Below are 26197 nucleotides of genomic sequence, written 5' to 3'. Positions count from 1 at the left end.
GTGCCATTTCAAAAGCACACTTTAAAAATGTTCTGGTTTTGGCTGGGATAGACATAATTTTCTTCTTAGTTGCTGGTACAGTGCTGTGTTTTGAGTTTAGGATGCGAATAGTGTTGGTAACACACTGATGTTTTAGTTGTTACTGAGCAGGGCTTACACTAAATCAAGGATTTTTCAGCTTCTCCTGCCCTGCCAGGAAGCAAAGCTGGGGTAGCACAAGAAGCTGGGAGTGAACACAGTCAGGATAGCTGACCCTAACTGGCCAAAGGAATATTCTAAACCATATGACCTCAAGCTGAACAGTGAAATTGGGGGAGTTGGCTGGAATGTGGGGACCTGCTTCTCAGGGATTGGCTGGGCCTAAGTCAGCAGGTAGTGAGCAAATTACACTGTGCATCACTTGTGTTGCATGTTCCCTTACCTTCCTTATTATTTCCCCTTCCTCTTCTGTCTTATTAACCTGTCTTTATGGCAGCTCATGAGTTTACCTTTTTTCTGATTTGCTCCCCCATTCCAGTGTGGGCAAAAGAGGGAACAGCTGTGCCATGTTTACCTGTCTGCTGGATGAAACCACAACAAAAAACTTCAATTCACTGTTGGTTTTGTAGTTTTTTTAGTCTTTTTTTTTTTTCAGATGGACCCCTATGGACATATTGCAACACCTCTATCCATAATGGAGCCTTGTTAGCTGCATTATAAATCACATCAGCACAGAAGCAGATGGCCCGTGGGTGCATGTCACTGAGCACACACTGCAGCTCCCTATGCAGTGGCTGAGCTGTAACCCAGTACTAAACCATCAAACCACTATTTATGACCTTATTTGTCTCTCAAGACCGATGGGGATAACACAGCCTCATGTTGGGGCTGATGGAATGCATCCTCTGGCTGGACACTGAAAGGCAGTGACACGTCTTGCTCAACAGTCACTGCCTGCCAAAATTTCTCAAACAGTGGGAAAAGTCCACAGTCAATAAACCTCAAGAGCTCAGCATCTAACACAAGCACAAAGCCAAGTGGGACACTCCCCTCTCACCTGCTCAAGGCACAGAGGCTGTCAGTGCACTGCAGCTTGTCCATGAGCTGCATCTTGATACAGCCAGATAGCATTGTGCAAAACAGGGACTGCACAGAAGAACTGGACTAGTTTTATGTGATATAATTCTCTTACATTTGTTTCCCAGACCATTTGCTTGCAAATTGGTCTCTTACTTCATCAGTGAAATTGAAAAGCAAATCAAGATTAGTAAAGAAACCATTGAACATGCAAAGTATAGCAACAGGGCTTTGTGGCATTTCAGGTAAAGGAAATACATTGAATAAAGATTAAAGAATAATTGGTTGAAGCACAAAGATGACAAGGAATGATACTATTTCATTTGACTAAAAGTGAAGTGCTCTGACAGAGGATGGATGGATTCACTTTTACTTAGAAACACCATCCAGTTCTTGAAATGTCAACAGAATAATTCAGGAACTACAAATGTGGTCAAATATGAAACAAAAGATGCAATTTCAAGTCATGAAACAACAGATTTCAGTGGCACGACACATCCTTCAGTTGGTCTGCAGATTGTGCCACACAGCTGAAAACAAACTTTGTGGGTGGTAATAAAAAGGAGACATAGAGACACTCTGGATATATTACAGTACTATGGCACAATTCTGTTTATTAAGTCAATCTTTCATTCTCTGCTCTAAAATGTCTACAGTTATTTTTCCCTCTTCCATTCTCCTCAAATTCAGTTGTACAAATGGAATATTTGCACGGGTCTGGCCCAGGCCAACAAGGCTGAATCTCAGCTCTCTCCTGGGGAGGTGATACTGGACACTGCAGGGCTGCAGCACTTGCCCTTTTCTGATTTTGGTCTGTGTGCCCAGGTGTTGGTAGTGGAGGGAGGGCTACAGGGGTGGCTCCTGTGAGAAGCTCCCAGAAGCTTCCCCCATGTCCAGCAGAGCCAATGCCAGCCCAGGCTCCAGGACAGACCTACCACTGGTCAAAGTTAAACCTAGCACAGAAGATGGTGACATCTAGGGAATAACGGATTTAAGAACAACAACAAAAAAAGGTTTTGTGCAGCAGTAATTGGGTACAGAGAAGAATGGGGTGAGAGCACATGAGAGGAACAGCTCTGCAAACACCCAGGGCAGAAGGAGGGGCAGGAGCTGCTCTAGGCTCCAGAGCTGGGATTTCCCTGAGATTCTGTGGTGCAGCCCGCAGAGAAGTGGCTGAGCCCCTGCAGCCCAGAGGGGTGCAGAGATCCACCTGCAGCCCCTGGAGGAGCCCATGCCAGAGCAGGGGGATGTCTGAAAGAGGCTGTGACTCCAAGAGAAGCCTGTGCTGGAGCAGGGTCCTGGTAGAATCTGTGGAGACCAGATCCCAGGCTGGAGCAGGTTTGCTGGCAGGACTTGTGACCCTGTGGGGGACACGTGCTGGAGCAGGCTGTTCCTGAAGGACTGACCCTGTGGAAGGAACCCACTCTGGAGCAGTTTGTGAAGGACTGCAGGGAAGGACTCACATTGGAGAAGTTGCTGGAATACTGTCTCCTGTGGGAGGGGAGGGAGTGTGAGGAACCCTTCCCCTGAGGAGGAAGGAGCAGTGGAAAATGTGAGACCAACTCATCACAACCCCCATTCCTGGCTCCCCTGCACTATTGCAGGGAAGGAGGTAGAAAATTTGTGAATAGAATAAAGCCCAGAAAGAAGGGAAGGGGGGAGGAAGGGGGTATAAGATTTGATTTTATTTGTCATTATCCTGCTCTGATCTGATTGGTATTAAATTAAGTTCTCTGAGTCTGTTTTACCCCATGACAGTAACTAGTGAGCAATCTCTTGCTGTCCTCCTCTCAACCCAGAAGCCTTTAGTTATATTTTATTTCCCCTGCCCATTTGAGTGAGGAGGGGAGTGACAGAGCAGCTTTGGTGAGCACCTGGGTCAACCCACCACACCTCCCCTACCAGCAGCCTGCAGGGCTCCTGGGAAATGCCCAGAACAAGAGGGCTATCCACTGGCATATCCCACTCTTACCAGCTTCTAGCTGCTTCCCTGCGAAGAAAATAGGGGGTTCACTGGATGTTTACCAAGATCTCATGGTTTTTGTCCCTGGGAATGCTTCTGTCAATGGAAGGAGGCTGGCAAAAATCTTCAGTGGTACTGTCTTGTTAGCAGGAGCAAAAGCCCATCCTACAGGAGCAACTTCTCCCTACTTACAGAAATTGCAGCCCCTTAGATGTGTTCTTCCATATACAAGAGCAGTGATACTTTTATTTGCTTGTCCTGTCTTTTTCCTTCTTACATACTCCCATGTACTGTTTGTAATTTCAACTTATATCCTCTAAAGCATTCCAAAGAGGCATCACTCACTATCTTTCAGGATATGTTCATTTAAGTCACCAATAATGAGATTTTCTCTTTTTGAATGTTTTTTTGCAGTCACACATAGCTCACATAAGGTTTGTGCAGTGTTTTTTGCCATAATTCTCACAGGAAAATGAAACCATTTAAATGATGGTGATTGAAGTTTGTTGCTGACCTGCTGTGGGGTGAGTAATTGCTCAGTAATTAGAACTCCAAAGACCATTTTATATTTTTCAGTCCTTCACCAGCACTGGTGCAGCCTTGCTTCCTGCTCCAACACTGATGCAGAGGTGATAATTATCTGCAGGGCTGCTTTCTAGTTCTCCAGACAAGAGGTGCTGGTTAAAACAAGTGCATCTCAAACACCAGGCATGTCTTAGAAAGGCAGTAAAGGAATTATCAAAATACATATCAACATCTGGATCGATTCAGGATTATTTCTGGTTATACATGCCAGAGAATTGCTGGGTTCTAAAAACAATTGAATCTAAATTGGTTATCCTAAGGAAAGGCAAGGAAAAAACCCAAACACTTTACACATATATGTGCTTCTATAGTCCTGGTCTTTACACTGCCAATACAAATAAAAATAATTAAAGCAGAGATGGCTGTTGTTGACAGTCCCTAACATTTAGGATCAATATAACAATAAGAAGTATATAATGCCACTTTGGGTTAATCATTCTACTTGATGTGGCCAAAAGCCACATCCTTCTGTAAGGAAAATAACTCACTTGTTAGTTGCATAGGCCCAGGATACCCTGCATCAGTCTGTATCTAATATTGATATATTTGACAGAATTATGGGATAATACTAAAAAAAAACCTACCTGGTTTTTACTCATTCTGTCAAGATCTGACAGCTGTGTCAGCCTCAGGAGACCACTGAGTCCATTTGGCACAAGGCATGGAGCATTGCAGTGGATTATTTGGGGCTCAGCTGCAGAGCTGGGGAGTCTTCCTGCTTTCAGGAATACAGGATACAGCAGCTCCATGGGAGCTGGGGGTAGGACACCTTCAGGGTGACCAAGGCAACCACATGCTCTATTTGTCTCTCTTTAGTTTTCAAACCACTGATAGAAAAAATGGATAATGTTTTTGGACCAAGTAAACCATACTGAGTGATGTGAAGCACTCCAAAAGGCAAAAGCCAAAACCAGTGAATATTTGATCAGGCTGCAGATTTTTGCTGCTCAAGTTAAGGCCATGAATTCACTCTCATCTCTTTCTTTCCCACCACCCAAAAAGGGCAGTTACACCAAATTAGCAGGTGACACACTGATAGAGTAGAACAGAGGGTAAGAAGTAAAAAAAAAAAAAAAAAATTAAAAAAAAAAAAAATATATATTATATATATATATAATATATATATAAAATATATATATATTATATTTATATATATATATTATATATATATATAAAAATATATATATATTATATTTATATATATATATATATTATATATATATATAAAATATATATATATATATATTTTTATATATATATATATATATATTGCTTGTACTTCAGTTAGATGGTCCCACCATGAACTTTAGTTAGGACTGGTGATCTCACTGGAATACTCTGGGCAGTCTCAAGGGGGTGACATGCAAGACCACATTGAGCTAAAGCAGAAATTGAGAGAGACCCTTCAGACAAGAACTGAACAAATATTTTTAATTGTCACTTTACCCATTGTCAGTGCATGTTACCTTGCTCCTGCAGCCATCCTACTGAGGCTGCAGTCAGACTAGATGCCACGTCTTCACTGGGTTGTCTCATTGAGGCTGCATAAATATTTTTTCCACAGCTGCTTGAAAACCACCATTCTTTTGAATAATGTGGTGCACTTAGTATTAATTTGATACAATGTAAGTTACAGGTACTAGAATGCAAGGAAATTGCCTTGAACAATTAAGAGATGTCTTTCAGCTGAAAACAAACTTAGGATTGGTCTTAAGCTCTGAAAGTTACTACCAGTACCAAACTTGCAAAAAGCACAGGCTAGCAGAAAGCAGCAGAGCACAGCAGTAAATCTGCAAAGCCATTAGTCTTCTAGACAGCTGTTACAAATACAGCAGAAACTTATGGATCTACATAATCTCAAATGTAAAAAGTCATACCTTTCATTCAGAGGAGTGCTTTACAACCATTAATTAAACCTCATGACACTGCAGGGAGTTAGTAAAATGCTAATGCCAGCTTGGCAGATGTGTAAATTAGCCTATTTATCATTCAATATTTGAATGTACTTCATCACATCCAAGGGAAACTGAACTGGAACCTTTTTATCTATTGATTTTCCTATGCTAGAGGATATGTATGATATCTCAAGAGATTTGGAGAAGGAACATTCTGTTTTAAAATGAAATTATTTGGAATAATAGAGCCTCTTTAATTTCCTACCTTTCCACAACAAAATTTAAAATAAATATTCTCCTTCTACTGTACCTAGCACTTCAGAAAAAACATACACAAGTTGAGGAAGGTATGAAATAAGTTACTATTTCTCTGTTTTATTTCCCTACTCAACATTTTCAAGGGTCCTTTTTCTGCAGCGATAATTAAAGATAAGTGTGACTAAATTATCAACCTGCTTTCAAGTCAACCCGTTCCTAGAAGCAAGGAAGCAGCAATAGGGGCACAACACCACATGACTTATGATTTCCAAGGAGGAGGGAAAGGCAGATGAGAAGTAAGCAAATGCTTCATTTTCAGATAATTTAGAAAACCTTAGGTTCATTTGCTCTGGATGACAAATTTAGTTAATGCTGCAAGCTTTCAAAAGATGAGACACACTGGAAGAATACATGGAGTAAAATACTTGTTGTGAAGCCTCAGTAGCACACTTGGTGAAGGGTAATTTAAGATGTCTGGCCTCTGAAGTCAATAGACACTGAAGGACTGGTGGTATCTCTAGCATATGGCACTTTTCAGAAGTGTTATGGAAGGCCTGACCTTGTAAGTTGGTGGGCAGGAAAGCAGCTGAAGCTGAGTGGTCTTAAGGCTTTCAGCTCTCTGCCCACTTTCCATCTGTTTCAAAAATCAGGACCCAGCAGAAAATACATTGCAGAATAACCACATTACTGGTCACACAAACTTATATTGTGTCTCCCCATTGAGCTGTACCCTTAGTCGGCTGTAAAACCTTTGAAAACATAGCAGATGCTGAACAGGTAACTGAAAGGGACAGTGTAATGACCTGGCAGAGCTGTAGAAGCCTGAATATGATTGCCAGTAACATTACAGCTATACAACTTACTAAGCCAGGGGTAATCAGATCTCCTCCTACAGGCAGAAAGCCGAGTCCTGCACTACAGAGAGATGCTTACTTCAGTTCTCTCCATCTTTAGTTAGTCATGCTTTGGCTACGTAAACTCATCCAACTTCCTTTGAAGCATCATGTCCTGACAGCTGCTAGGAACAGGATATCTGACCTGATAGGTATAGCAAATCCTAAATTCCTGGAAAGGGTCTCCTTTGAGTGTACTCTTTGGTATTTCCTTTCCTATGGAAATGGGCTGAACTGTCAGCCTCCTTGGAAACTGAAATTAATCCAAGGTGAGGAGTCATTGCTGCAACAAAGATGCAGACAAAATTGTTTTTTTTCTCTCAACATGTCTGCTATTCAAACATTCTGGTCAAGCCACATTCAGTAAGTTCAGCTTTCAGCTTGAAGCCAGGTGCTGGAGCTGTGCTCCAAGGTTGTGCTCCTACTAAAAAGTACTGTGCTAAATAAATATCTGATATATCTGGGACTTATTCCCTGAAAGGATCACGAAGTGTTTTGCATGCTATATATAGGAATCACTTCATCTACCACCAAAATGTGGTTACATATGAAGTGAAAGGGAGGGCAGAGAACAGAAACACTGCAGCTATGATGTGAAAAATAGATCAGCTAATTTTAAAAGCAGATTAATTTCTTGAGCCTGAATCAGGTCCTTTGAATCTATTTAACAGAAAATATCAGAAAAATCTTCATTGATGCCCTGTTGTCAGTTTCTTGGCTCCCCATTACTGCTGAAACACAGTGGACCTATGTTTCTGTGGCCCTACTTGAATTCAGGTTCTGATGTACATTTGCCCTTTAATCAATATATGATTTAAATATAATTGTGAATACCAGGAGGACCTGCCACAATTCCAAACACCGGAGAAAAAAGCAGCAAAGAAGGAAAGATTGTTAATAAATTACCTGACAACAGCCATCCCTGTAGCTCCCCGGAACAGTGACTAATGCATTCACCCTCCCAGCAATCCTGCAAAATAGAGATCATCAGTTACACTGAGGAGGAACCAAAGGCTCAGAAAGACTCACACCCTCCATGCCCAGCAGCTGTTCTTCCTCTTAGATCACAGTATCAAAGTCCCATCAATGCCTCTAGGCAGAGGCTGAGGATCACCCTGTCTCCCTGGGGACTGGACAGGCCCCACCAGGGTCTGGGACCTAAAGCACTCCCAGGATCACGGACCAGGACTGACAGTTTGGTGGCTTCTTCCAGATGTTGCTGTGGGAATTAAGTGTATTCTGGGGTATTTTCCTAACTACTCCTAGGCTGTGCCCAATCTTTCAGTTTGTATTTATCACTGACCATGGAGGTGGAGCTTTCCTCTTGGCTCTTCCCTAATGCCACACCATCCATCTCCCCCTGGGCTTCTAACCCTGCCCTTTGGCTCAGGGTAGCAGCTTACACTGGGAATGAGGCACCTCCAAAGCAGAGTGAGCAATGTTAGAGCTGGAGAAGGAGCCCAGTGCCTCACCAGAGCCTGACACTAGCAGTTATTCAAATTGCATCATCCATCTTCTACCAATAAACAGGTTCCAGAGTGACTACACAGGTCACAACTCTGGAATCCAGTTCTGGAGCTTTTCACCTCGAGGTTACAGGTTCAGTCTCCCTTGGTTATGATTGTAAGCCACTCTTTGGTGCTTTCCCTGACTTGTGTGTGTGTTTGTTGCAAGGCAGTTACCTCTACCTCTCACCTGTTTCATCAGATATTTTTTTAACCAAACCCATTTTTGGGTGGATCAATGAAAAAGGATATGAAAAAAATATCTGTATGTGGTAAAAATGTACTAGAATTTTTAATGCTTTAACTTTCAACAGAATTTTGAGGGACAGAAAAACACAAAATATTCTGTTTTTTCCTAAGTAGACAGGGTTTGAACAAACCAAATCTAGCACTGTGCTGCAAAGAAGTGACCATGAGGTGAGAAAGATCCAGTCTCCTGGAGATAGCCAAAAAAGATGTCAAGTCAGTGAACCTGTGAGAATAGTCTAAAACCCCCAATCTCACTAGGAACATAGAATTAGCCACCCTGGATCGATTATAAGACTCCTCATGAGAGCAGTAGCTTTGCAAATACAAGGAGTAAAGGAGCTGAGAAAGCTTATTTGGGATGTCTCCTGTGAAGTGAAATTCAGAGGCAGACTGATATCTATTTCAGGACAGTATGAAAGAAATGTATGCTGCTCCTAACAATGAGACACCTCTTCTGTGGATAAAGCTAACAAATTATGAATTTGCCTGCATTCAAAAAAAAAACCCAAGCAAACCACGAATAAAAAAAAAAAAACAAAAACCAACCAGCCCCAAAAAAGCAAACAATATCCCCCCACCAAAAAAAACCAAAAAAAAACAAAAAACCATCCCACCCCCCAAAACCAATCAATGTGAAAATCTATCTTTTCTCTGAAGGGTACATTTAATTTTTTTTCCAAAATTCAGCTTTCAGGGTCATGCAAGCATGAAAAAAAATTCTCAACTTCCATTTAGAAAAAGGGAAAAAAATCAAAATTCTTTTAGCCCCTGTGGCAAAGAAAGATTTTGAAAATAGAGATCATAAAATCTCACAATGCAGAAAACAAGCAAAAACCCTATTTGTATTATTTTAAAGCTTTCACTTTTTTTAAGCCAATAACATAATTAGGGGGCAGGGATGTCTGCTCCATGATATTTGAATGCCTGGTTTGGAAATGCTGGACTTTATAGTATTATTTTCTATTTATTTTATATTTTTAGTATTGAGTACTAAAATTCCAAGTTTCAGTGGAGTAGAATGCTTTCTTCTGAGGTGATAAATCCCTGAAAATAATGGAAATACCGACAGAATGTAACTACACTGTCTCAAAAGAGTCACCCTGATTTTTAGTTTCTAATTAAAAGCATATTTCTTTCAAAATTGGCTCTTATATAACTTGTAAATCATTTTGGTGGCAGCTCAGAGGGAAATAAGGGGAATGTTGATCTTGGCAAGCAAAAAAGAATTTTCATCTGAACTTTGAATTCTTAAAACCTCTTAATCCAAACAATATATATACTGGGTCAAAGAGCTCATTAAAAGAAGAAGAAAAAGCAAGTTTTTTAGAAGAACGAACAAGTTTAAAGTTGCAAAGAAATTGTCAGGTATTCTGCTGCCTCCCTGTGGAAGCTGGGATGCTTGAACTAGAATACCTTTTGAAACTGGAATCGAGTGCAACAGCATTTTTAGTTTAAACTAATTTGCAAGAGTATTTCTAATTATCTGCTGGGTATAAAAGCACAAACAATGCACGGGAGCTAAACAGAGGGATGCTGTTGAAGGACGCAGATGGGGGGATGGCCATGAAGGTGCTGCGGGTGCTGCACAGGCCCCGAGGGCTGTACCTGCTGCTGGTCTTGTGGCCAAAGCTTTGCTTCGAGTCATCAAGTAACCACACTCTGCTACACATTCCCACTACTTCTATACTAAGCTCAAAAGGAGAAAAAAAAAAAAAAAAGTTAATTTTCTACTGTTTTAGCCCCGAACCTGCTCAATAGCTAGTGCAGGTAGGGAAGCAGCAAAGTGCTGCCAGTGGGTTCAATTGCTCTGTAAATGGAGCTTACACTTTGGGTTTCCCTCACCCCTGTGGAGCACAACAATGTGTTCTCTTCTGTGCCACTTCTGAGGATAAAGTGTGGGGGTAAATAACTGAGCCTTCAATGAAGGAGGAAAATACAGAAGACAGCAGCAAACCAAGGCATTCTGGAAAAGGCTCTTGAAGGGAGGGAAGCCCTGGAGAGAGCAGCACAGGGGCCTGTGCAGGGACAAGATGGGGAAGCAGTGGCACTCCTTGGCCAGCACTGGAGGAGATACGAGCCAGTGCTGACTCACCAGGCACTGCCTGCCAGAATAAGGTCATGTCAGGGTCAGCACTGCCCTGGCCTGCCCTTCTCCAGCACTGAAAGGACCGATCAGAGCTTTGTTGCTCCTCTTCTCATATTTCTACTTCCCAAATTTCTTCAGCAGCTGGCACTCACTCCAATGTGATCCAGGTGCAATGGAGCCTATTCTGACATTTCTATGGAAGGAGAGATGGTGATCCGATTCCATCTCATCTGAGCCACCTGAGCAAGCTAAATCACCCTCTGGGGATGCACTGCTCCTTACTTAAGAATTGAATTACATTCAGGGGGAGGGGTGGGAGAAACCTTCCTCTAGAGATTATAAAGGAAACTCAGGAGAGCTTCTTGATTTATGTGCTTGGAGTTATACAGGATTAATAACAACTGCATGAGCATAGCATGGACTGGGTGTTCAGCCTACCAGCTCATTAGACATATCCAGGACAAGACACCACTGATTGTTTTATCTTCTCTGAGGCACTTTCCCAAGAATCATGATAAGGTGAGCCCAAAAGAATGCAGGTTTAATGGGGACTTGTGTCATTTGTCCTCTACAAAGTGGACAGTGTGCTCTCCAGGCTCAGGCCAGCACAGACTGTGAGATCGTCACACTCAAGCTCTACAAAATATCTCTATGAAACCACCAAAACTGCAGAAAGCCACAGCATATCACCTGCCATCAGGTAATAAAATATCATTAAGATTAGGTTTTCCCAGCAATAATTCCCCCTAGACATCTTCTGTCACATCTTATATGGCTTTAAACATACCAGGGCATGCTTAGTCCATTGAGAAATAACACAGAGCAGGACATCACTGAGCTTGGAAGATACTTATGGAGATATCTGAGCAATCCACCTGCAGGAGTAGCTTAATCTTCAAATAATCACAATATTTTATTGTATTAGCATTAAACGTTGCCGCAGGCTGAAAAATTATCAACTCCTAAAAATATAAGATTGATTTTTTGGCACAAAGAGCCTCAATTTGTACTTAACTGTGATATTTCTGATCACTCTGAAGAGCAAACATTAATTCCTGATTTGCTTCTCCCTTACACCCTGCTCCCTTTTTCATTCCTGTGAGGGTGGTATATCCTCACAGGGAGCCACTTGTTTTGTTTAGGATTGCCTCATGTCTACGGCTGACCTGGACAGTCCTGGAACACAGGCTTTACCTAGAAACCACAGCCCCACTGAGTTCCTAATTCCAGAAAGGGCCAGGAGGACACTGGATCTCACCTGATTTACACACTACCAATGTGAATTTTCTCATGCAGACCAGATGTCAGTTGAGCAAGAAACAGCAGCACCAGCAATGGCAACATTTTCCACTTCATACAACTATGGAAGCTTGTTGGTAAGATTTTTGTTCCTGCTAAATTTCTCACTTTTTTTTTCCTGCCTCTGTAGAAACTCAGAAAATTTCAGTTTTCAGAATTTTGACTAAAAAGTGAAACAACTTTAAAAAACCCCAGCAGACACTCTGGGGAAAGGGAAAATAATTCGTAACCCTAAGAAAAACACTACTTTAATCCCCAATGCCACCTTTAAAAGAAAGCACTAATGCTATTTGCAGCCTTGCATTCCTGTCTTTCTCACAGGAAGAAATATTAAAAAACAAAAAAAGATTTTTGGAGGGATTTATTTCAGCTCTGTGATCTCTAAACCCCTTCTTCTCAAAGAAAAGGGCACAGAACTCAAAATAAGAGTGTGTGGGAAGGAATGTTCTGTAACCATCTTCTTCCATGGAATAAAAAGGACAATGTAAGGAAGGAGAAAGAAGCCCTCTCATTTACTTACTCCTCATCCATAAAAAAAAAAAAATAGAACACCTTTCAAGTAAAACAAAGCAGGCAATTCACTTTTCCAAGGGAAAATACAAATTATGGAGAAAAATGGGTTTGGTGCTTTCTGTTGTTTATGCCCTTTTTCACTGGTGGGTAAGGAATAAGAATAGGAAAGTTCTACAAAGGCAGGAATAAAAGAAGATGACTGTTTTGAATGAGTCAACTGTTCCTGTTCCTTTTTTTTTTTCTTCCAAAGAGCCTCCAACACTGTCTCAGAACCTTAAAAAAAGTCCATAAAGTACTTACCTTTTAATGTATCACTTCTGAGGCCACATCAGTAATTAATGAATGACCTGGAAGATGCCACCTAATGATCCATCGATAGATTGAGCAATTTTTGTTATTTTCCACCTACCTACTTATCACTGCCTGGACACAGGTGTTTCTTCAGTCTCAGGTCAGACTCTGCTTAGCATTTTCACCTAAATATTAAAAACAAGGGGCATAAGGATCAAGAACTCAGTAGAGTGTAGAGATTAACTACTACAAGTGTGTATGGTGTGGTCTTCAGCAGAAATACTTCAGTGCGCATTTAAGGTTTCCAGGGCTGAGGATCTGAGCAGTGTCATCATCATCTTTACTGTCCCAGCTACGACACAGTTACCTGGAGAGTTGAAACAGACAAAGGATCCACGTATTTCCTTTCTTTGGAAACAGGACAAGCTCCTACAGGACTTCTTTCCACAAGGTCCTATTCCCATACAGGATAATCTGTTGGACCGCAGCTGAACGCAGAACCCATAGTTTAGGCAAACACCCAACCACACATCTGTGGGAAAATGTCTGAAACAGGCAGATTTTCCAGTTAGCCTGAAAGAAAAAGGGAGAAACATGTTCGGGCTGTAGCCTGTGTGTCATACAGTTTATTTATCCCCTTTCATATCTTTTGGGAGGGAAAGGAAACAGCTCAGTTTCTTGCTTTGCCTACTTGGATGATTTACTTGGGGACCTTCTCTGGCCCACCAGTTTTTAGCTGCTAAGTGGCACTTGAGCAATCAGGATGAGAACAGCTGTCCTGTGGAGGAAACTTCAGGAAAGCACAGGGCAGGGAGTTCAGCTCATCAAGGCTCTCCCTGCAGGGCTGCCAAAGCCAGTAGAGGATGGACAGCAGAGCTGCAAGAAACTGGCACTTCTGGTGACTGATCATGGAATCAGTAAGGTTGGAAAAGACTTCCCAGGTCACCGAGTCCAACCAGCAACCTCGCACTGACACCACCACCAAAGCATGTCCCTAATGAAATGAATAAGGTGAATGTGTTACAAACAAGCCACAGAATCCGCTTGCAGATGGGGCCAGGAGCTTGCAGATAGGGAGCCAATGGAAGAAACTGCCAGTTCTAGAGGATGTTGCTATTTGACAGAGAGCGCTGCTTAGCCAAGGCTGAGTAAAATTCCTGAACTTAGAGAAAAAAACCAAAGACTTAATAGAATTATGAATAGTGTTTTGTTATAAGAGGGGAAAAAAAAGGGAGGGGTGCATATTAGAGGGGGGCACAGAGTAGGTGATTTGGGAAGTCTGCACTTTCCAAGTATCTCAGCCATGGGGGAAGGAAGAGGGTGATGTGTCTGGGAAATTAGGATACCCCAACAATTTGAGAGACCCCCATGACCTCTCCCTTCATTCAAATAATGTTACAGGACTCCTCTCTCTCCCTTTTGGACATAAATCCGTGGCATTGTGAATTTTACTGCACACTGAGCACCACATCCACGAGTTTCTGGAACACTCTGACGGCTGGCAAACCAAACCCTTCCCTGGGCAGCCTGTCCCAACAGGTGAAGGGAAATTCTTTCGGTGAAGAATTTCCCAACGCCGACACCCGGAGGAGCGCTCCTTCGGCACCCCTTGCGGCTTCTCCCTGCGGGGAAGGCCCCGGGCCGGCGGAGGCGAGGCGGCCGCTCCCGCCGCCTGCCACCAGGGGGCGCCACCGCCCCGCCCGGGCCGCCTCAGGAGCCGCCGCGGGCCCGGGCCGCGGCAAAAAATCTCGAAGGAACCTTCATTGTAATGACAGAGCTGCTTCCCCCTTGGAGGGAAGCGCAAGGAACCGGAGAAGGAGCTTAATATGCGGAAAAGCGGGGGGAAACCGAGTAAAAAGCGGAGTATGAAAGGAAGCTGAAGGTCAGTACCTCACAGGGAATGCCTCCCCCCAAATATCCTTCTCCAGGCGAAATGTTTTTGAGAGCCTGTTAAACAAAGTAAATGTCTTAAAGAACATTTATTTTTTAGAGCCTGTTAAACAAAAAAAAAAAAGTAAATGTCTTAAAGAACATGTGTTTTAACATATTCTTATTTTTGACCTCGATTCCAGGTATTAGGAAGAACGTGTGAATGCCAGCGCTCCCCGAGTCGTGGTGGTGGTGCAGGAGAATTTAGTCTTTTACTTCAAAAAACATGATGAACAGCTGTTTCTGAGTTCTGATTGAAACAGCTTCTTGTTTATGCCTTAATGAAAAAAAAAAAAAAAGATATTTTGTCATCTCGGTCTAAAACAATAAAGGATATCTATGAGTACTACTGACTTGATTTCAAATAATAGGAGTAATATACAGAGAAATGGAACAGCAGAAAAGTCAAGCCTGTGAAGCACATCCTTACTTTTTTTTGCCTGGAGTGAAAAAGATGACTTCACTCATTAAGTATTGATTTAAATGAAATGGATTTGAGTTTAATGAACAAAATTAGATTTTTTTTTTTTAAGCAGTTCTTAAACAGCAAATTTCTGGCCAGCTCTGTGAGTTCCACAGTATCAGCAATAGCCTGGAAATTTCTCATTTTCAGGGACTGTTCCTTTATTACATAACACTTTTGAGACTCTGTTTCTCTCTATCTAGATAAGAATGCCTTAGTTATGGTTATTCAGTAGAGAGTGGTGGAATACAGGTTTCTGTGCCCACACTTGCTCTCTGCAACGCTGCTTTTAATGACCTTAAGCCATGCTACAGAGAGTAATCACTAAATTCTACCTAAAATTGTTTGGTTTTTGTTCCTTTTCTGAAATAAAAAATTATGTTTCAGATAGGAAAAAATCATGTTGCCAGGTGAAAAAAAATCATTTGATGCACTGATTTTTCAGCACAATCCTAAAGAATTCTCCAAGAGGTTTAAACTACTGAGCTGAATGAGTTCCTTATCTTCTCTCATTCCTTTTAAATAAACACGTACCTCAAACAAAAGAGTATCTGCCTTAAGGAAATACTAAAGGGAAACTGCCTGTTTTTAACGTGCCTTTGATTTTCAAACCTTTAGAATTTCTATATTCAAACAGTTTTCTGCTATCACAAGAGCTGAAACCCGGCCATTTTTGAGGGGGAGGTATAAATCCTGATTCCAGCAAGGAAGATGTTGCATATTGTGATGGATGGCAAGAGAGCAAACCTGAGGCTTACACAGTGGGAATAGGGTCAGTGATGTCCTCCACTGCCAGTGGGGAAGGGGCAAAAGCAAAGGAGAGACAAAGGACACAGCCCAGTGTCCCCAGAGTCCCCACAGGGAGCCCTGGGCAAAGCCCACCCAGGGCTCTCATGGGCAACTTCAAGCTGAAGGAGGTGGCCCTGATCTACCTTTTGCTTCTTGGCTACTGATTGCCAAACCACCCTCAAACTCTGCAGATATTTGTACAAGACCTGCTGTTTTCAAAGGGGGCTGGGGACCACTGTTCAGCAGAAATTAATACATTATTTAATTTGGAAAGCATATTAAATTCCTTTTTTAGTTCATTACATTTCACTCCCCAGTGAAAGCAGCTCTGTCATTACAAGAAAGATTGCTTTGATATTTACCTGAGCTCAAAAAAAAAGCCATTTCTCAATCTTACTGAGGACGACAAGTAATAATTAGGAGGGGGAACACTGTCTGAGGAATAAAGGATAATAACAAAGGCAGCATTGCATCTGTTGTTAAAATACTGCAATAAAATAAGACTAGGCATGTACCATCCCATTTCTTCTTACAAAGGGTATGGATTGAAGGTTGATTAATATCTTGTATGGCATTACCACCAGCTTTTTAAAATGAATGTTCTTGCCAGGTCAGATTTGGGAGGTAAAAGGAATATATTTATTTTTAAATTTCTGTCACAACAAAGTTAAAATAGTGCAGGTATGTACATGTGCATTTTGTAGTGACTCAGGTGTCACACTCTTCCAATAAGGATGCACATCCATTAAGGATCAGGGGAGGCAGCAGGGCAGAAAGCAAGCACTGGCATGATGTTCCAGGTACAGGGTGAACACAGGGTTCCTCCTCTGTGGCTCTGTTCACCCCTCATCATTTGCCACAGCTGTTTTGTCATAAAGTCCTCAGATGCAGAGACCCTTCCTTCCCCTGAGCACAGAGTGCCTGGAGGTGGAGTTTTGATATCAGCCTAGACTTCCATGCCCTACTCTAATGCAAATAATAAATTAAAAGCTTATTGTGCCTTCATGCTGAAGACAGCACCTCAAACGCAATCGTGATAAATGGAAAACAATCTCATTTTATCCAGGTCTTTTTTTCTTCTGCCAAAGCCACAAACAAAGCAGGAAAGAAAAAGAAGGTAAAAAGAGCACATTTAGTCTTGCACTCTCAGTAGGGCTTTGATGACAACCACACACAGTGGATTGTATATACTTCATTTTCCAGCTAATAACACAAACTATTCATTCCTTTCCAACAGACTACACATTCCAAAAATATTTCATGTATGTTTAATATGCTGATTATTTCCTGCATCATTTTACTAAAGGCAAATTAAATAGACCTAATGATCCCTTCCAGTTCTACAATCCCTTTCATCCAAAGGTCCTAAGGCACACTACAGTTGTCAATTTGCCATGAAAAACACCCTGCCATATAGCTGTGCTAATAAATTATTTTGGTAGCTGAATCTAATATACATTTGGCTTCAGTAAGACCCACAGTTACACTTTTAGCTTTAAGGAAAGGAAAAACATTCCTTTTCAAGTGAAAGGAAACATTTTGTTTGACCTGAAGTGCTTTATTTCTGAAGAATGAAGATTTGGAAAGAAGTGGCCACATTCATAAGGAAAGTTGTTCAAATAAAGTTGAGGTTATTATTTGGCCTCGTGTAGTTTAATGGTTAGGACAGTTTTAGAGAAAAAGAAAAAAATATGAAAGGGGATTTGAAGACGGGCCTATTCCAAAGAATCATCTTCTCTCTAGTTAGGGCTTTCCCCAGAAAGCCGAGAATCCATAAAGCTCTCCAAAATCAAGCATCAAAGGTATAAACTCAGGTTTACCTCACAGGGACTTGAGGTACAAGACAAAGCTTAAGGGCACATCTGAGCATTGCTTCAAAATCCTTCATGTAGCAACTCAAGTCTCCAATTTAAATATATTTTTTCCTCTCCCAGTAGTTTGCTTATCCCCCCTTTTCATATTCCCCCTAGAATTGTTTTTTCAGGGAAAAAAAGCTTATTTATTCTATTCTTAATTCAGTTCCTTTTTTGTCAAAGTAATTCAAGGCATAAGATTGCACGACTCAAATCAAGTCACTAAACACCTAATTCTAATGTTAACTTCAGTGAAAGCTGCATGACATCCTGAATCACTTGTTGGTGGAACTGAGTCTAGACCAGAGAATCTTCCTTTGTGGTGACCTTGCTACAGCACAGATGCCTCAGCAGCTGCAGAATTAACAGGTCTAGGGTTTTTTTAAACTTCCTTTTTGGATAGTGATAAGCACAATTCACTTCATAGATGTTCTTTTATGTGGTTTAACATTGTGGGAAGTAATGAAACAAAATTAAGGAGAGTAATTAGGAAAAAAAATTAGCAAATAAATTTAGGAAGCTGGAAATCATTGCCTAATATACATGCAGAATGTAATAGGAATTTTGTAGACAAAGCACCCAACTTTGTAAAATCTTCTGACAAAGCATCCCCTTAGTAGATTTAATTTCAGCATGTTTAACGACATTTTCCTCTCAGATGCTATTGCTTTGTGATTTGGGTCTCTTGAAGATTAATTTATCTTCTATTCTCTTGCTCCAGATCCATAATTAGGGTCCTTCTATTAATCTGGACATGGTGCAAGTGCTGAGAAAGAATTAGAGCCTGCTCCATGGAGCTTATAGGGACACTGCAACTCTATCTTGTTTTCTTCTTTTACCCTGAATTTTAAGCACTTCACTTGTTATTGCTCAGATTTAGACAAACTTAGCTCTAATTGATTACATTCACAGTAAAATCCTAAACATGACGGTTACAGTGTGAGCACATACCTCATTTTGCAGGGTCCCATTACAAGTCATGCATTCTTAGTGCAAGTACACTTTAGCTAAAGCCCTAACACCATCAGATATCAAAAGGATATTTTTATGTCACTGCAATTTCATCCACTTTAGAGGAATAACTCAAATCTTTCCTGCTCCAGCACACTGAGCTCTTGTCTTTTAAAGGATTTGCATCACTGAAACTAAGTGGAGAATCTTCCAGACCTATTTCAACAGCTACAGGTGTGCTTCTCACCCCATTTTGCTTTGTGGTTTGAATAACATCCAAATGTTAGTTCTCAAGTGAGAGATTTGGTAATTGTTTGGGGTTTTATTTATTTATTTTTGTTTAGTCTTGCTTTTATAAAGTTCTCACCATTATTACCAAATGGATTCCCATTGTGTGAGCCCTAGAGAATCTTAACAGAATGCCCAAATTCTGAGTTTAGAAATGTTATTAAAGCACCACTATCTGTGAATTCGCCTGCCCACATACCAATGACTGCACTGAGAGCCTGCCACTGCCCAAAATGCAGATACACATGTGACCTCTGCCACCAGAGCTCTTTGTTCTTTCAAGAAAACCAGTAAAACTGAGAGATGTATCCAACTTCTCCATCTATACACATTGGTACAGAACTATTTTTTCAACTGCCTTGGGCTAAGTTAAAATATCCTCGAACCCACAAACTTGTAGAGCTCCTTGAAAGCAGTTTACATACATTTTATATGTTCACAGGATACATACACTTGGTATTTTTGCAGGCCTAGTTTGGCAGGTGGTAATCTGAACTACAAAAATCAGAAGGAAATCTCATGCCACCTGTAACCTTAAACCCAGGGAAACTTAAGGGAGTGCTGGTATAAGAATGCATTACACACAATGAAAGCAGTAGAAAGTGAGGCAACATTATCAGGTATGTCAGTGAGGGGAGATAAACATGGCACGGTCTGTAACAATAAAACAGATAAATATCATGTCCACAAACATGAAAATCTTCTTTCTAGGGTTTTCACTTGTGCAATCATGTTCTCAGTGTGCACATGCACATCTATGTCTCCCAGAGTACCTCCACAAGGCATTAACTGTTTTTAACAAATTTTCCAGACAGCAAGGGTTCCAGACTAACCAAATTTTTCAAGCAATAATGAATTAAGTGACCAGAAACATTACAATTAGCTCTGCTGAGGAAAAGAGGGTTATTTAAATTGGGATAGTTTTGGAGGTAAAGGATCTATGTGCACAAGACTGACCATGCAAACACCTCAACCATGACAAAATTTTCTGTCAGAGATTGCTCTTCCTTGAGACACCACAGTGAACAATAAGTTGTACATCTTCACAAAGCACCAGCCTAGTTTTGATATTTAAAGGCTGGACTGTTTATTTTGGACATTTAATATCATTAATGGCGAGGTTCAGAAGAATGAGAAGATTACTGCAGTGCAGCTGATAAGAAAGGCTGCAAGACACAACATCAAGCACAGTGTTCCAGGCACATGGGTTTGGTTTAAGAGAGAAGGGAAGGAGGATGGTCCATACCAGTTTGTAGAAGCAGGGTGTTTGCTGGGTTCAAGCTGACAGAAATGTCACCAGACAGGCACTGAGTGCTGAAAGGCAACTGATGACGTTCTGCTCAGTGTGAAAAGCTGATACAACAATTTAAAGTGGAGAGGGAAAGAGAGACTGAGCTTTGAGACTGACATCCAAGGACTGTGGCTTCCAGTGGCTTAGCTTGAATAAGCAAAGTTGCTGTTATAAAGCCAAAGGAGAACAGATTGTAGTATCTATGACATAAGACACAGTATGGCAAGGACCCCTGTTTTAGCAAGAGAAGAAGCCAGTCATGTTTTGAAGAAATATTTGGCAGAGTGGGGAAGAAAAGGAGAGAGGCGTCAGACCGTGCCTCTCAAGTTGTGAACCCCTTAGACTTGTTTGGCTTCAGCCTGCTTGTTATCCGCTCTCTGCATATGATACCACCTTTCACATGATTAGCAAAAGCAGCTATGTCACCTCTGCTTGAAGGGGGGAAAGTCAAACATATGGCATCCCTCTCAGAAACAGGAAAGCATTTAAGGATTAATTAATCATCTAGAAATATTACCAAACCTACCTTTGCTAAGGGGTAAAAGGGCTGTTAGATATTTTAATTATGTGGGATGACTGCTCTGCAGAAATGTATCTGCTGAGGTTTGACCAACAGCCATTGAAAGCAGAGGAAATACAAAGCTACTCTGAAAACATAAAAAGTTAAGGTTGAAGAAGATGAGACTGGAGGAATGATGTGTTTTGAGAAGGGAAATTTGTGCAAGGAAAAATGAAAAGGGTAAAAGTTAAAAATATAAAGAGCATATATTTAAATTAGATTTTCAGGGTGACGTTTCAAATAAACAACTGCTGATCTCAAACAGATTGCAGGAAAATATCAGGGAACATAGGTACAGGAATACACACATTCACAATCTCAGCTCTGTGTGTGTACAGGAAACAGGTATAGGAAAAGTAACAGGGAAAATACCAAAGGTGTTTGGCAGCTGCCAAGTGGGAAAGGGGATGCGAAAAGAACAGCCATAGAAGTTCAGTACCATGGAGATCACTTGCAGGAAGAGCACCTCAGTTAGAAGCAATGCTTAGAGAGGTGGAGTCTCTTGAATATTGCTGCAAGATATGGAATTAGCACAAAGTAACTCAACTTCCAGCTGGATTTGAGTATGTACAGCAGCAGAGAGGGATGCTGTACTGCACAGGTTGTACCAGACAGTGACAAAAAAACCAACACAGTCAGAAGGAACAGACTGTACAGCTGAGACCCTTGGGATCACACAGCAGGTATAAAGTGGCCAGAGTTAAAGATAAGAAAAATACAAAGGGTTGAGTTTCATTTGCTCTATCAAAACCTGCAGAAAAGGGGTAACAAAATTAACACTAAGGCAGAAAAAGAAAAAAATTCTTCCTGTACATCACAAAATTCAGTAAAAAAAGGTGGAGCTGAGAAGATTAAAGCAATGCATGAAGCAGAAAGGGGACCAATATTTCAAGGTCAGCAAGAAAAGGTATCTTAGGGTCTCATTCTGAGAGATAATTTGCGTAGGGAAGATGGATAATTACCTGGTCTGAGAGCAGTTTAAGCAAAGCAACAAGAGCCAAATAAACTTTCTGTGTATCTTCAACACCACAGGCAGGGTTACCCCCCCAGCATATTTCTTCTTCACTGAAGCCATTCTTTTAAGAAACAGTATTCTCACACCTGCCTGGGTGTTGAATGTGTGGTATTTTCTGTCAGAAGAAATACAGTTTTCAAGAGTGCAAAAGTGAGTTAGCATTCTCCCTTGTAATACTTTATAAATAAGGTTAGCTTGCCCTCCTACACACAGTACATTTAACATGTTGAAGACAAATTGACTCAATAAATTCTCCTGTCTCAGAAAATAGCGAGAACAACTTGTTGATGATATTGAAACAGTAAAAGATTGTATTCTAAATGTTCCAACATCTTTGACACATTATTTCCGAGGTTCTAACATCAGAGGCATGAGATCCCTATTTTCCAACCTTCACAGTATCATCTTTCATTTTTTTCTCGGCACCATGAACAAAAAAGTTCCTACTGTGGAATTTTCCTTTATGCTTGTCCCTATTCCTTAACTTCAAGTGTGAAGGGATCCACATCTCCCAGTGCCAACATTTTTTTTCTGCCTACTGTCCATTTGCAATCAGCAAGATGATAAACAGGATACATGCAGTGAATAAAAGAAACAAGTTCCTAAACTTTGAAAATTATTCTAGCAAGGTACACGTGTATGTTATAACACCTGTTACCTGTTGACTCACAACTGTGGCCCTTGCATGTTCCTCCAGCTGGAGGAGAAACTGGTTGGTCAGCTATTTCTCTGATGCCACCCTGTTGGCCTGAGCAGAAGGGAACTCAAAGGAGACTTTTTTTTTTATCTTTGATTCTGGATAAATAAATTTGTTTGGATTGAAATCTCCATCAGTTCTACTGTAGTGTTTCTTGGAGAAGCTTTACAGCTTTCTGTGACTTACTAGAATTATAAGGGAGGTACTAGGATCCAATTCAAGACACATCACTGCCATATCTGTTAACTTCACTTACTCATCACAGCAGCTTAGCACAGAGGGTTGACATCTACATGTCACCTTCAAAAGGAAATAAAAGTAGAAGAGTCTTTCTAGAGGATTCAATACAAATTACATAATTTTAGGCAGCTATCTATAGTACAGATCCATAGTAGCCATAGGATAGTATCCTCTCTATTAGGGTGTTTTCATGTGCTACTCCATATTGTAGCTCAGTGCACCTGTCTTTGGAGCTTTTCACTCACTGCCCAGGTCTCTTTCAGGCTGCTTGCAGGGACACATGACTAAGGGCTCTTGAGTAGTGTCAGGTGTATGAGCAAAAATTTCTGGCTGTGGCACCCCACACATTGTGCCCTAATGAGGGGGGCAGGGGCAGCAGCTTCTTACTGAAACAGCCTTTGCAATTTTGAAATTGACAAGTACTCCCTCAAATTTTACAATGAGAAAGGGAGAGGAACAATCTTAACCCTGGAAATGCTCTCAGTTGGATATGACAATTTATTTCCAGGGCTGAACCCAAATTATCTCCAATGACACTACTTGCATTCACATCAGATCCATGCAGGGTCCTATCCAAGGTTTAGCTGGTTTAAGTTTTCCAATCAAATTTGGCTCAAAAGTAAGATTTGCAGCTCAATGGAAATTTGAGGGGGCTTTTCAGACTTGATTCCAGTCCAAATCAAATCTAAGTGAGATATTTTCAGGAATTCTTCTGAACTGGAAGTTCCCCAAACCATTCAGCTGCTCAGTGATTATCACAGATAAAATGAGCATTGACTTCACAAAGCAGTGATAGGGACTCAAACCCCCAGTTCCAAGTAGTTCCATCTGTGATGTGTTCTGTGGGAAGGACATGATAATCTCCAAAGTTTGCCAGAAACTTAGGAACGCTCTTAGATCCAGTAAAATCAAACAGGGCTTAAGAAGCTTTTAACAAATCCTCTTTATCTGAGGAATGACACTGTTGCTACTGAAAAAGAGTCATCTCTGGCACACCCTGCAGTCCTGATCTCCCCAGCTGAGAAATTCCAAGCTTCCTCTGCATAACGGGCTCATGTGCTCTGGGTCTTTTCTCAGCACAGCACCCACACCCAAGAGTAGGGGAGTACTTCTGGCTTACACACTGGGAACATCAGTAGTAGACAACCCCATTTATCAGAGACTGTCTTTACACATATCCAGCAAGCATAGGACATTTTGGTTTTCCTCCCTTTGGAATTAAGGGCTTCTGCATGACCTAAATAATTGCTACTTCACAAAATCTCCAGGTAGAAGATTACCCAAAGTCTTCAGCCCCCAACCAAGAGTGAGGAGCCCACACTCCTACAGCTTCAAAAGGAACACAAAATGCTAATTTCTGCCTCTTGTTGATAAGAAAGTCAACTGAGCTGCCAGCATACACTCTGAATTCCTCCACTATCTTATCAGAAGTTGTTGCACTAAGATGGTAGGTATATAATAGATTTCCTAGAGTCTCAAAATCTACACAAACACTTTCAATTCAAAACGTCTTCCCTGACCTGTGTATGACCCACTCCAAAATTTCATAACCAATCAATCCTCTTTGCTGCAGTCTGCTCTACTTTGTGTCTGTGAGGAAGCAACCTGGGCAGGGCTATTTCCTAAAGGAAGATGAGACAAGGGAAGTGGTGGGGCCACCGAGGCAGGTGCCTCACTGGCCAAGCTCCATCCCACAGAACTTCAAAATACCTGCAAGTACAAAACCAGAGATGGTGACCAGGTCCCGTGACAAATCCAGGTCCTAAGGCAAGACTGGGATGATGAGGCAGCTTCAGGTCAAGCTAGGAAGTCAGATCACAGGTTCAAATCTGGCTTCATGGCAGGGCTCTAGCCCATAACTTCAACATAGCCTGAAGAGAGAAGGAAGGGCTGGGGCTGAGCTTAAATAGAGCTCCTGGTCTCTCAAGGATTGTGGGCAGAGGGCACACGTGGGGCTCGTCAGGGCCATTAAGACTTATTAATGCAATCAGGGTGCTGAAAATACCTTCCCAAGTGATCTCTATGTAATTTTGGGAACTACTGCAAAATTCCCAAGCAAATAGTAAATACTAGTCCTTATTAAAAATATCAGAAATATCTGCTTAGCAAAATCCTGCTCAAGAGAGGCTTTTCCTATGTCTCAATGGTTCCTACCAACTTCTACATCCATTTGTAACCCATGCAAAGGAGATCATACCACTTTACAACACCTCAAATTACGAGCAGTTTTTAAATTATGACATTGCACTACATCTTTCTTTTTCAGTAGATCTAGAGCCGGCTAATAAATCTTATAATCTACTGCTTTCCTTTCATCTTTTATACAGAACTTGGTAGTAAACTCTGGGCCATTCCTCTGTGAATGCAGTTTTCACTCAGGTGAAAAAACTCTGGAGTTTTCACTCACACTGGGACAGATTGTATTCCAGGATGGCTGTTGCAAATGGTACAGTACTCTGGTAGCAGATTCTCCTTGTGGGAATCACTCAGTTTCTTGGGAATCCCTGGAGCAACTGTTCCACTGGATTTGCACTTCTGAAAAGTACAGGAGAGGAGGAAAAAATGTGCTCATTGCCCTGAACAATCAATTCTTTGCTCCTTTCTTGTTCAGGTTGGCATTTGCAATCAATCCCACAACGAAGTTATTTGGACAAGACATCAATAGCAGTCAGTGTTAAAGCCTCAGTCCATGCTTTTGGGTTACTACAAAACCATAGCACCAGTTATTCCAGTCTGTGGTGGAAGTAAGTTGCCCCTCTGGTTCTGAATCAGAAGAATCACTGCTGATCCATTCCCACCAGAAGCTTCTTTCCCACAAGTAGCTGTGAGCATATTCTACAGTTTTAACCACTTGCAGAACATAAGGTAATTTTTCCTGTGAGAAGTTCACCTTTGACTCTTAATAAGCTGTCATCTTCTTCAGTAATTTTAATTCCTGTATCAATACTCAGACCATAAACAGTAGCATCTGCATCTAATTGAAAATGGAGTTTGCAGCTCTGGTCAGTTAACGGAGAAAAAGTCAAAAAAGCCATTTCATGTCTGAAGAGTAAATCATGCAATGATCATTAAAATAACATTGTTTTCCATCCCCTTTTATGCAAGTGTTGTGTAATATTGAAAAAAAAAAAAAAAAAAAACAACCAAAAAACAACTTTCTCTGGTAGGATTAAAGTCCCTTAAAACCACACATCTGGAACTCTCTGGGGAGCTCCCTGATGTCCAAAGATCCTAAGAGTAGAATTCCCTTCTCTCTGTTACATGTGCCAGTCCCAAATGAATTATTTCAAGCACAATCCTCATTTCTTTGGGTGCAGTTTCAGGCCAGCAGCTTTGGGTTGATCCCAACCCATTTGTAAATATATCTTATTTTGTTCAAAGATACCAACATGTGCCCAGGGTGTTATTTAGGTGAAATGAGTGAGCCAGGAGTAGTCCTGGACCAAAGCCTCTGTTAGAAGTGCCTCAAATGTAGCTGCCCACTACGACAATCAAAGGCCACCACACTGAATGCTGCACACCTTGCTTG

At 41.2% G+C, this 26197-nt stretch overlaps 1 protein-coding gene across 1 annotated transcript in view; it reads right to left on the bottom strand.

Annotated features, from left to right (window-relative positions):
• The window catches only part of SCUBE1 (signal peptide, CUB domain and EGF like domain containing 1), a 222588-nt gene extending 209796 nt beyond the window's left edge, over window positions 1-12792 (bottom strand). The window contains exons 1-2 of the mRNA XM_068190668.1: window positions 12716-12792; window positions 7557-7620 (exon numbers count right to left, since the gene is read on the bottom strand). The gene's annotated coding sequence lies outside the window, so the exon portion shown is untranslated. The remainder of the gene's footprint in view (window positions 1-7556; window positions 7621-12715) is intronic.
• Between the last annotated feature and the right edge of the window lie 13405 nt (window positions 12793-26197).

The sequence above is a fragment of the Anomalospiza imberbis genome, chromosome 5, assembly GCF_031753505.1.
Source record: "Anomalospiza imberbis isolate Cuckoo-Finch-1a 21T00152 chromosome 5, ASM3175350v1, whole genome shotgun sequence".
NCBI lineage: Eukaryota > Metazoa > Chordata > Aves > Passeriformes > Viduidae > Anomalospiza > Anomalospiza imberbis.
Note: the sequence above shows the minus strand (reverse complement) of the source record. Positions and strands in the feature narration are given on the sequence as shown.